At 40.5% G+C, this 13,129-nt stretch overlaps 1 long non-coding RNA gene across 1 annotated transcript in view; it reads left to right on the top strand.

Moving 5' to 3' along the window:
* Positions 1-3,330: 3,330 nt before the first annotated feature.
* Positions 3,331-13,129, top strand: part of LOC118149915 (uncharacterized) — a 35,382-nt gene continuing 25,583 nt past the window's right edge. The window contains exons 1-2 of the long non-coding RNA XR_004737670.3: positions 3,331-3,596; positions 11,096-11,184. This is a non-coding gene — a long non-coding RNA (uncharacterized LOC118149915). The remainder of the gene's footprint in view (positions 3,597-11,095; positions 11,185-13,129) is intronic.

Here is a 13,129-nt window from a genome sequence, read left to right as displayed (position 1 = left end):
GCAAAATGCTTGTTGTCTCTCTAAATATTATATGGGATTAATATAATAATATAATATCCCATATAATCTAATATATGGGATTAAAACTCTTGAACTTCACCTAAGATTTGAAGAAAACATGAATTCTACTATAACTTGATCTTTTAAATGTGCAAAGTATTAGACCATTTGCTAAAATCATTCCTGCAAAATGAATAATCTTGTCTCACTCTTTATCTAAGTGGCTTAGGAGATTTTGATGGTTTTTGTTTTGTTTTATATCACCTCAGTAAAGTTTAATTGTAACTGCAAATCCTCAAAGCAGTGAGCTGTGGCAAATATTACACCTATTACAGATTGACAGTGAAGACCTGAAGATGTGTTATGATTTCCACTCACAGGCAACTTTAGAATGGCAAGATTCTCACCTTTCCTTCTTTATGCTCTATCATCTTTCTTCTAAAGTCCTACTACAAATTTTTAGGGGGAAACTATTCTAACAATAAATTAACACAAAGTGTCTGACATTTATATTTTGTTTTAGAGGAGATGCAAATTTCCATAATCAAATCCAAATTTGGAAGAGATTTTGTCTAAACAAAGCTTTTAACATGTTCATGTACATTTCAGAATCTCCAAGGTGAGGTAATAGGGGCAGCATTTTGTAACTTATTTTATCATAGGATTTCCTTTCACAGCCTACCTGACAGGACTAGGGTTCCAAGAAATGCACTTTGGAAACTGCTGAGGTGGAGCCATAGAGGGCATGCCCATTTTCTCTTGTGGTTGTATACTTGGCTGACCTAAAGAAGACTTGGTTTCCTGAATTGATATTTTTAATTAATGTGACCTGTGTAAACCCAAGGAATGATTCCAATCACAGAATGGGATCTTCCAGCTCCTGGTTTTTGACACAGAGCCCCAGGCCTGCAGATCACCTCAGGCCTTTTCTGACTTGCCTACTTGCTTGACTGTGCTCTGAAGGAATTCAGGAGCGGAACTGCTGCCATCTGCAGAGACTTTGAATCCAGGCTTGAAGAAGGAACACTGCAGCTGATTCAGAAGAAGGTTCTTCCAGGCATTTTCCCAGAATCTGTCTCCCTGGAGATTATACAGGCCTCTTAGCTGAGCAAAGGCTGCAGCACCACGGTGCTGGATCTTCTGGAACCATTTTACTTGAGATTCAGTAATAGAAAAATAGAAGGAGAGGGGGTGTCTTACTGTTTCTTTTTCTTTTCTTTTCTTTTCTTTTCTTTGAGAAAGAGTCTTGCACTGTCACCCAGGCTGGAATGCAATGGCACAATCTCTGCTCACTGCAACCTCCGCTTCCTGGATTCAAGCGATTCTCTTGCTTCAGTCTTCTGAGTAGTTGGTATTAAAAGTGTCTGTCACCACATCTAGCTAATTTTTTGTATTTCTAATAGAGAGGGGCTTTCACTATGTTGGCCCAGCTGGTCTTGAACTCCTGAACTCATGATCAGCCCACCTCGGCTTCCCAAAATGCTGGAATTACAGGCTGAGCCACTGCACCCGGCAACAAACTGTTTCTTTAAAGGGAAGAAAAACCTTGATATCTTAGGTACTTATGAATGAAAAAGGCAATGAGTCATAAAATCTTATATGTTGTTACTTTTTGCTAACCCAGTTGCTTTACCAATATGGCTTTCATTTCCCGAATATTAAAATGAACAAATATATATATATATACACACACACACATACACACACACACACTGTTGATATGCTTCATCTCATGCTGTGAGGATTTGATGAGGTAATAATATCTGTTACAATTTAAATTTATCCTACAATGTTTTGCCTTCAAGCAAGTCGCTTTACTTCTCTAGGCCAATTTTCTGGAAAACATGGTAATAGTGTTTTTCCTGAGCTATGTCTTAAATTGGTAGTGAGGAGTTGTGAAGATGAATGTTCTTTTAAAACCAAATATAATTGTATGTCTTTCAAGATTTTTTAACAATCAAAATATGGTTTTCAAGCCAAAGAGAAACCCTTCTTTATAGTGTTTATGGGAATAATAAACCATGTTAGCTAATCTTTCACAGAGGTTAGCTTAGCGTCACTTTCAAATGGGAAATAAAGTTGGTAAGGTTAACTTAAATGGACATTTTTGGTTACAATGTGAGCCTCCATCAACTGTTTAAACAAAATAAAAATGTATATGTGAAAGTATAATAGTTGTTTCTTTAAGCTCTCATTTCTGGACAGCTCTCATTTTTTTATTTTCAGCATTTGAATTTATTTTATTGATATTCATTAGTGAATAAAATTTTGTTGATTTTAAATTCATTATGACACACTTTTTGCTAGTAGTCGCACAATGTTGATCATTTATTTATTACTATACTAAATACTTGACCCTCTGAATTGCCAATTTTTACATGGTGTTTCTGGTAATGGTGGGTGGCTCCTCTCTCTGAATACATAAAATGGTCCATTCAGTCCATGGTTTTCATATTCATTTGCTATTCTACCTACTGCTCTAAAATACATTCAGATAAAAATATATGTTACTTGCAGTGAGTGCACACATAAAACAGCAAGGACAGCTGAAAACATAACTCACCAATACTCTTGTGTTCAGAGAATAAGGAGTCTGAAACTGTGGGACTGAAGTTTGTTTCTTAGGGACTTTCTCCAAGTATCCTTGGTAGACATAAGGTTTCTTGATTCTTTGCGTTTTCTGTTTATTGAAAGCATTCACCTAAAGCTCCTGTGACAGTGATGGTATTCAGGGTTGCCATATCCTTGTATCTGAGTCACGGTATTGTTGAAACCCAACAAAACACACATCTCTCAGTCATTCCTGAAAGTGTTCCTGGCTGCAGCTGTCGAGTGCCCTTTCCTGGTTCCTCCATTCCTGCTGGCAGCTGGTTCATTCTGCTCTTTGGCGCTGCTCTGAGTTCTGATACTTTGGAGGTGCTGCGCCTTGGGCCTCAGACTTGACCTGAACAGGCTCTTCTTTCCTCTCGGTTTTCCCTGACATGCGGCTTGAACTCCACTTGTGACTCTGCTAAAAGTTTGACCCTGACACAATTCTGAAATTAGCTAACAGAATTAGATACCCCAAACAGACTTAGTATGGAGGATGGTGGTAGGTGTGGGAAGGGAGACCTCATGGGTCATGGGCATCAGGTAAAGATAGGTGTATGGCTGCTATAGCAGATTACCATAAACTTTGTATATTATATGACAGTTCTGGAGGCAGGAATTCTGAAATGGGTCTTATGGGGATAAAGCAAGGTGCTGGCAGAACTGCGTCTTCTTTGGAGGTTCTAGGGGAGTCTTTCCAGTCTCTAGAGGCTGCCCAGATTCCTTGGGTCCTGGCTGTGTAACAACCCTGCTTCTGCCATCACATTTCCTCTTCTGACTCTCCTACCTCTTTTTTCACTTATGAGGACTCCTGTGATTATATTGGGCTCACCCAGAGATTCCAGGATCATCTCCCCATCTGAAGATACTCAACTTAAAATCACATCAGCAAAGTCCCTTTTACTACATAAAAGAACGTAATTACCGGTTCTAGAACTTCACTGGGCAGTGTGACGTTGGCCATCATTTGGCCAATATGAAAGGGAAAGAACTGAAAGTGGAGAAAGGTGAGTCAGGACCCTGAAAACCCAACTGTGATGGTTACTATTAAATGTCAATTTTATTGTATTGAAGGATGCAAAGTATTGTTCCTGAGTGTGTCTATGAGGGTGTTGCCAAAGTAGATTATCATTTGAGTCAGTGGGCTGGAAAAGGCAGACCCATCCTCAAATTGGGTGGGCACCATCTAATTAGCTGCCAGAGTGGCCAGAATGAAAGAGACAGAAGAAGGCCAGGCGCGGTGGCTCAAGCCTGTAGTCCCAGCACTTTGGGAGGCCGAGGCGGGTGGATCACGAGGTCGAGAGATCGAGACCATCCTGGTCAACGTGGTGAAACCCCGTCTCTACTAAAAATACAAAAAATTAGCTGGGCATGGTGGCGTGTGCCTGTAATCCCAGCTACTGGGGAGGCTGAGGCAGGAGAATTGCCTGAACCCAGGAGGCGGAGGTTGCGGTGAGCCGAGATCGCGCCATTGCACTCCAGCCTGGGTAACAAGAGCGAAACTCCGTCTCAAAAAAAAAAAAGAAAGAGACAGAAGAGCATAAAAAGATGAGACTGACCTAGCCTCCCACCCTACATCTTTCTTCAGTGCCAGATGCTTCCTGCCCTAGAACACTGGACTTTAAGTTCTTCGGGTTTGGAAATCGGACTGGCTTCCTTGCTCCTTACCTTGCAGACGGCCTATGCCATATGGCTTGCAGACGGCCTATGGTGGGACCCTGTGGTCTTATGAGTCAATACTCCTTAATAGAATTCTCTTTATATATAAATCTATCCTATTAGTTCTGTCCCTCTAGAGAACCCTGGCTAATACACTAACCAGCCCCACAGAAACAGCGTCATTGTCACCATTTGAATGAGTTTCTCTTCCTGCAGGCCTCGCTGCTCCTCTCCCAGCCCTGCCTGCTCTTTTTTCCACTGAATGGAAACTCTTGTGAAGTTCATCACAAAGATAATGAGCTAATCTCAGTTAATGTACTCTTCAGGCAGGTCTATGTGATCACCGTGATCACCGAGGCTTTCTATAGAAGAGATGACCCACTTTTATTGACCTCGCCAGTGAGTGAGTTAACCACTGAGAATTTGTGGCCAGATAGAAAGAGAGAGAGACCCCACTGCGAAGATGTTTTACTCAGAGATTTTCTCAAGTTGTTCTCGGCAACAAGTTGCCTTAACCCACCTCCGCTTCTGCAGGGGTGGCTCTAGAGACAGAATTGTTTTTCCAACTGAGCAGAAAGATACTCCCAGGTCTTTCCTAGCTATAGTTTCCTCTTATATTCATGAAGAAAACTGTTCACCTTGGTGTCAACTAACGATTTAAAGGTCACCAAAAACATTAGCCACACTGCTTGAATGATAATATGGAAAATGAGGCTGTTCCTAGCAACGTTTCACATGAATGAAATGACCCAGCTGTGGAGAGGGGCTTACTCTTCCCTGGCAGTCAGCTTTTCTCACACCGCTTCTGGCCACGCTGCTCCCTCTGAATGCAATGCTTTTTCACCTGGCTGACGTTTTCCCATTTTTGCTTTTGTTTTTCTTTAAGATTCATAGGCATCACTTGTCTCTGGGAAATCTTCCTTGACTGCCCTGTTCTGAGTGCTTGAATTGGATTCTGATTCTTATTTCTATCCTGGCCTTCATCACATTACCATTTATGTGGAAGCCTTTCACTAGACTGTGAAGTCTCAAGGCGAATCATGAGCTCCAGTCATTGTGGGATCCTCAGTGGCATTCAGTCATGGCTGCATGAGCAGAAGAAGGAGCTCTCCTAGCACTGGCAAGCTACAGCAGTAGAAGGTCAGAGACATGGGGCAATACACACTAATGCACTGAGAACCTGGGAAGAACACCCAGGAAAGGAAGGAGAATTCCAACAGTGACAGGAGGAGGGACACAGACCTGGGAGATGACATCACCCATTTATATTTGCCTGGAAATAATTTAATGAGACACTACTCCTTGCCATGTTCCCCTACCTCCACCAAATGCCTGGCATACACAAGAGGACTTCATATGTGTTTTTTGATTGACTAATTGTCTAGTTTTGGCTCAATATGCCTCAAGAGGCAAAGCCTAAGTCAAGGTTATGTAAAATACATCTTAATGTATTTTATGGTGATTCTGTTAAAGCATCATCACATAATCCGATCCTTTTAAAGCGTCATCATCACATGTAGAGAGAGGCTCAACATGTATTAGCTCCCTACACTGAGGGGACTCCAGTGGTAGCTGATGTGCCCCAATAATAAAAGTATAAACAAGATGAAACCTTTCCTCAATCTTGTCATTTTCAACGGAAGAAACAGAAAAAAAATATTCAGTAAAAATGATGCAACAATATATATTAAGAGTTGGTCTGCCCTTAAGGAGAGTGGAGAATATGCCCAATTGTCTTCCTGGGGTCCAGTTCAGACCACAATAAAACTGGGTCACTGGAAGAAGAGATAACATGGTTTCCAACCTAACATCTATTAAAATCTCTCTCACTGGGTAACAGTCAAGAAGTATAGCCTAAGAGGATGTTTCAAGAATGTAATCATCCCCCTTATGAGGGGGTGGCCTTATCAGAGTAAGGCTTAGAAATTTTGTGCAATGGACACAACAACCTGCTATGTTTACGTAGATATCTCTCCCGCAAAGGATAAGCCAGCCTAGGGATGAAGCTAATATGCAAAAGAGGCAGAGTCAAGAAAACCACAAAGAAATAGAACAGAAACTTTATTTGAGCTACACCTGAAGCCTTCCTATCTTAGTACTTCTCAGTTCTGTCAATCAACATAGACTACTTATCATGTTTTGTTTTGTTTTGTTTGAGACAGGAGATTGCTCTGTCACTCACATTGGAGTGCAGTGGCACAATCTTGGCTCACTGAAACCTCTGACTCCTAGATTCAAGCAATTCTCCTGTCCAGCTAATTTTTTATATTTTTAGTCAAGGCAGGGTTTCACTGTGTTAGCCAGATGGTCTTGATCTCTGGGCCTTGTGATCTTCCTGCCTTGGCCTCCCAAAGGGCTGGGATTACAGGTGTGAGCCACCACACCCAACTGATTACTTATCTTTTACCTAGCTCTAGTTGAGTTTCTGAGCTTGCTACAAAACATATTTTGAGAGGTACTAGAGAAGCATCTATGTCTCCTTCTCATATGTCCTCTAACTGGCCTCTTGCACAGAAGTGTGTAGGGAACCTCATGGAAAGCATTAAAATTACAAATGTCCATAAGAAATACATGATATGGAAAAAAAAGCAATATTGGCATAGAACACCAGACACCAGACATGAATGCTACTACAATGCAAAAAGGATCACAATAACAAAAATTCAGGTAAAATCTATGGATGGAGGAAATCATTCTTCTTTCAAAGTGATCTAAGGATTGAATGTGACCCTATCTGGTTGTGGATAAAGAACTCAAAATGCAGTCATGTACTTAGTGGAGGGAACAGGAGCATTTAAGAATCAGCGAAGGCTGAATTATTTATCTGATCACTCAGTCAGTGATCATCACTGACAGAGTAAATGTGGAATTTTCACTAAAGAAGTACTTTTCATTGAAAGCAAATATGATTCACCAGCATAAATATGGAAAAAGAAACAACAGGTGGTGACTACGACTTAAGACATTCAATTTCCATGAGTCAGTGAAGCCAGATGGCATGAATCTGAGAATTCCGAAAAAAATTAAGATCAAAGCATTTTAGACACTAACAATATAGGCAACTTATCACATAAAGCAACTATCAGAATTAGGGAGCTGGCCAAGTATATTTCATGGCATTATTTGGAGAAGCACAAATTGTTCAGGCAATTCAATTAATTCAATGAAACCTAACAAATTTATTAAGCACCAAGTGCAAATCGCTGTTCTAGGCACTGGGCACTCACAGGTGGTTAAGACAAGGTCAGATCCTCTATGATCTCCTAACTGAGAAGATTGCTTCTTTGTTGGTAGCTACCAAACATTCGCAATGTCAAACATATGCAATGAATTTATGAACAGAGCAATATTTAAAGAATTTTCTTATACTTTTTTTTTGAAGGCGAATTGGCTAAGGATCAGATGCAGATCACTGAAACCATTCTAGCTAGGTTCATCATAGTAGATTTGGGGGCTTTAATATTTGTGGAAGCACTGGGGAATAAGCCCTAAGCAGAGCTCCCAGGAACAACTTCCAGAACGTCCAGAACAACAGTCTATAATGAGCCTCCCTGGAAGACACTGCCTTTACCATGATCAGGGGGCTCGGGAAGCAAGAGGCTGCTAGCTCCGGAACCACTATGCCAGCTTGTCCACAACCTCTGCCAGCAAAATGAATGCTTCCCATGCTGCCTGTTCACGCTGTGAAGCTAACATTGGACATTGGAAACTCTGCCACAGCTACTGCAAAAGAAACAAACACCCCTAAGGATAGGCTTGCCAGTGGAAACAGCTGAAGCAACAGAAGCATGGAATTGGCCACAGGATGTGCACTTCCATCTTTCAAATCTCAGAGAGGCTACATTTGATAAGGCAGCTGTAAATGAATCTGGGAAATGCAGATTTTAGCAGTATCGCATCATAGTGCAGTATCATACATCCAGGCACGCTGAAAGGGAGTGGAGTGGAGGCTGAGTGAAAACTCACAGACTCTGCCACCGAAGACTAGATTACCTTCCTTCCTATTCGCAATGTAGCACTTCTCTATCCAGAACAAAACAGCTCTTCTCCTTGCCTCTCCTACTTATTATCATCACCATCTACCCAACTGACTAAACGGAAGCCTTTGAGTCAGCATCTGCCTTTCCCTGAATTCTGTCTCAGTTACCACTGCCTTTGTTTAGAGTCTCTTCGCCCTTTAGATAATTACTAAGTTTCTTTATTAGTAATCTAGCAAATTCTTTAAAAAAAAAAAAGAAAGAAAGAAAGAAATTAAACTGAGGATGGGTGCGGTGGCTCATGCCTGTAATCTCAGCACTTTGGGAGGCTGAGGTGAGCAGGTCACCTGAGGTTAGGAGTTCAAAACCAGGCTGGCCAACATGGTGAAACCGTGTCTTTACTAAAAATACAAAAATTAACCAGCCATGGCAAAGTACTTCTGTAATCCCAGCTACCCTAGAGGCTGAGGTGGGAGAATTGCTTGAACCTGGGAGGTGGAGTTGGCAGTGATCTGAGATTGCACCACTGCACTCCAGCATGGGTGACAGAGTGAGACTCTGTCTCAAAAAAAGAAAAAAAAAAAACTGAAACCATTCTAGCTAGGTTAACAAGAGTAGATTTGGGAGCTTCCATTGCCCTGACTTCTAAAATTGTCTTTCTAAAATCAAAATCTCATCTTGTCACTCCTTTGTATCAATACAAAACCCTCCCCAAGGCTCCCAATTTCCTGCAAGATACCATCTAAGCTTCCTGGCTGGGCAATCAGAATCCTTCCTTATTAGAAATCAGCCTACCTCAACCTCCCCTCTCCTTCCTTTTACCTCTGGGTAAAAGTCTGGGGATTAAGTCTGCACTTCTCATTATTCCTCAGATACCCATCTATAACTGTGTCCCTACATAGCCTTGTTTTTCATCCTGGATTGTACTTTATCACAGTGAATGAACTTGTATTCATTCTTCAAAACCCAGAGCGAATGTTAGTTTCCCAAAGACAGGTCATCTTTCTTTTCCCTTCCCCGCTGTAACATATTTCTCACACCGCTCTTGGAGTGTGCTTCACAACATATACATTTTTTTCACGCCATGCATCCTCCACTGAGAGTGCCTTCAAGGTACACACAGTGTCATCCAGATACCCTTCTGTCTTCTAAATGGACCACAGAAGTTGGTGCATTAGAAAATTTAAATGAGTATTTACTGGATGGCCAGATGAGGAACATATAAAAGCATTCTAGGACATTTTAGGCTGGATGCAGTGGTTCATGCCTGTAATCCCAGCACTTTGGGAGGCTGAGGTGGGAGGAATGCTGAGCCCAGAAGTTTGAGACCAGCATAGACACCATATAGAGACCCTGACTCTGCAAAAATTTTTATTGCAAAATTAGCAGGGCATGGCGATACAAACTTGCAGTCCTAGAGGTTGACATGAGAGGATCTCTTGAGATCAGGAGTTCAAGCTATGATCACACCATTGCACTCCAGCCTGGCAACAGAGTGACACCCTGTCTGCCTGGGGGGATAGGGAAGGAGACATTTTAAAATAAAAGAGAACTCAAAGACTTAAAAATATAGGAACCTATTTGGCAAAATAATATTCTTATCTTACCTAATTTCAAGAGAAAAAATGCTGTCAGGGGAATAGGTAGAGCGTTCTTTCTAAGGTCTGTTCAGTCTATAAAAAAATGTAAACTTGGCAGCTTGACTTGAAACAGTCAAGATGAGCATACACGTGCTCATTGGCTCTCTACCCAGAGTGAGCCAGCAAAATCCCAGACTCCCATATACGGTTTTTCGTAGACTATGTATATATTTCGATTTATAGTAGCTGGATGGCTCTAGGGAAAGCTATTGGCTATCATGTAAAACCCAATAGAAAAAGAATCTGCCAGATTCCAGTGGGAGCTTGTTAAGGCAAAGAACAGCTAACCTCCTTCTTGTTGTATTAATTCAAATAATTATAAGGAAATTATTACCCAAAAATGCAACAAGGAGGGCCATAGGCCTAGATTTGGTCCCAAAAAGAAAAAAGCAAAGGCGTTTGATTTATGTCATTCTTATGTTTTAGAGCATAGTTTCCCAAAATGTATGCTAGAGAATACTGCCTAGAGGGTTTGTGGTTGAAGGAATCTGGTGAGCACACCATGTTATCGTCACAGAACATGGTACAGACTGGCATAGTAAGCCTCTGAGAAATTCTATGAAATGTTGTTTTAATCAGGTTTCTAAAACATGTGTGGCTTCTCTTGAATTTGTTTAACCACGATTAACATCCAGCAGGGCTAATGCTCATTACTAATGTAGGAAATGGACAGAAACAAAACAATTTTTTAACAGAAAGTTAAAACTTGTGGTATTGTTATTGGAATGAAAGGTTTAGACTGGAGTAGCCCTCCAATTAAAAAGAAGAAGGAGGAACAAAACAAACCAGAGAGTGCTCAGAAGGATGGTCCCTCCCTGTCATGGGTTGAAAGGTGGCCCCCCAAAAGAGATGCCCAGGTCCTAATCTCCGGAACCCGTGAATACAACTGTAAATGGTGAAAGTGAGTATTACCTTACATGGCAAAGATGTAAGTAAGTTAAAGATCTTAGAGGAGGAGCTTACACTGGAATATCCAACTGGGCCCTAAATATAATCACATATCCTTATAAGACAGGCACATAGAAGAGAAAGTTATATAAAGACAGAGGCAGAGGGTCGAATACACGGATAGGCGCCAGAATCTGGAAGAGTCCAGAAAGGGATTCTTTCCTAGAGCCTGTGGAAGGAGTGTGCCCTGCCAACATTCTGGTTTCAGACTTCAGGCCTTCAGAACCATGAGAATATATTCGTGATGTTTTAAGCCGCTAAATCTGTAGCAATTTGTTCCAGCCCACCACAGGAAGGTAATACACTTCCATCAAGCAACTCTCTGACTGAGGAACTAAGCAATGTCGCCCGGCTCCACGATGTTCCCAAAGGTAAGGGATGAGCTCGCCACTTCCACCTCTGGCATCCCAATATTGTTTAATAACCTGCTCTAGTCCTTCTTGAACCTATTTATATATAATAGCCTACATAATACCTTGAGGCAATGAGTTTCATAAATTTACTACCCACTGTGAATAGCATCTTGGTGTATGGGCTTTTTTATGGTGCAGTGCATTTTCATGATGAATCCATTTGTCCCTTTTTTCAACTTTTGCTTAATGCTTCTATCATTAGCTTAAATAAATGTGGGAGACAATTGAACTCCACTAAATAGGACAAAGGTCAGAGAGGAGAGCTTGAAGCAGTTAGACCATATTCATGAGCTACATAAAAGGCAGCTCTTCTGAAGTTGAAGGCTTTTGTGGAAAGGGCCCTGTTTTAGAGGGCTGAGATTCAAACTGGACGACGTGTCAGAGGATGACCTTGCAGGCAAATATTCATCTTGGGAGCATTTCAAGAAAAGATGACCCAGACACAAAAATCAGAGTCATAGAAATTACACTCAGCACAGGGATCCACTTCTGTGGGATAATAAAAAACACTTTCTTTTGGTTTTTAAGAGTAAAATGACCACATCTATAGATTAATATTACTGCATAAGCCCTGATGAGATTGGTAGAGGAAAGGTCTTAAAGATGATGCCCAAAGATATGTCTGATTGCTTGTTTTGACATGTAGTTCTACTTGCCACCAAAAGAGTCCAATTTATAAAAATAAAACATTAATTTAATGAAAGGATTGATATTCAGAGTCAACATATTTAGGTGCCAAATAGATATTATAAAGCAAAGAATATAAAACTTTGGTTACTCAGTATTAGTTAAACCTTACTTTAGAATCTAGGACATTTATCCATATAAACTTTAATGTGCAGGAAAATCTAGGTAGTAAGTTACAAGTGGAGGTACCTGGGTAACCCCAGTGTTTCTGATTCAGTAGGTACAGAGAAAATATGGATGATGGGGAGAGTGATATGTATTGAGAAATGATTTAAGATGTGTATATTAAATTTTCACAGTGTAGTGGCCAGTTCCCTCCTACCCTCCTAAACATGCTACAACATGAAATGGGGTTAAGAAGGGAAAAAAGAATGCATACAATGAGAGAGAGAGAGAGAGAGAGAGAGAGAAAGAGAAAGAGAGAGAGAGAGAAATTCAAATCTCTGGTACCAATAGACAGAGTTATTAAAATTATTAAATACATTTATCTGTTCAACCTACCATCTTAATCATCTTAAAAACAATTATGTTACAAATTCAAATGACATCTCTTTCACAAATCTTTATACTCTCAAAAGAGACTTACAGACTCAAAAAAAAAGTAGTTGTTAACAATTTAGTGAGGAGTTGCTGTGTGCCAACACTGTTTCAAGTGCTTTAGGCACAATAACACATTTAATTTTCACAATGCTATGAGGTAGATGCCACATTTATCCCTTTCACAGATGAAGAAAAGGAGGCCAGATTTTGATCAAGTTTTCAAGGTCACACTGCTAGGAAGCTATGGAACAGGTATCTGAACTCAAGCAGCCTGTCCTGGAAACTTAATAATCAGCCATATGCATTTTTTAAACATTTGCTTTTCATCACTTCATTTATTGAATTTTAAATCTGCATATAGGATTTAGCCATTAAAAGAATTCTACGTGGCTATTTTATTTTTCTGTATTATTTTTAGCCGTATTCTAGATGGATGAACTTTGAATTAGGACATTGATTCTCTCCTTTTTGACCTGCCAAGGTTGGATCACTAAGTAGAACTGTTTTGAAACTCTAGAATAGAATAGGACAGTTGTCAATTTCATACTAGAGCCCTCTAGACCAAAGACACCCTCACTGCATGTGAGGTAGATGATCAGGGTATATTCTGGAATGCTACAATTTTATCTTTTCCAGGTTATTTTAATAATTCCCTACAAATCACAGAGCACCAGGC

The sequence above is a fragment of the Callithrix jacchus genome, chromosome 21 (genome assembly GCF_049354715.1).
Source record: "Callithrix jacchus isolate 240 chromosome 21, calJac240_pri, whole genome shotgun sequence".
In the NCBI taxonomy this organism is placed as follows: domain Eukaryota; kingdom Metazoa; phylum Chordata; class Mammalia; order Primates; family Cebidae; genus Callithrix; species Callithrix jacchus.
The sequence above is the reverse complement of the archived record's forward strand: the minus strand, read 5'-3'. Positions and strand labels throughout refer to the sequence as shown.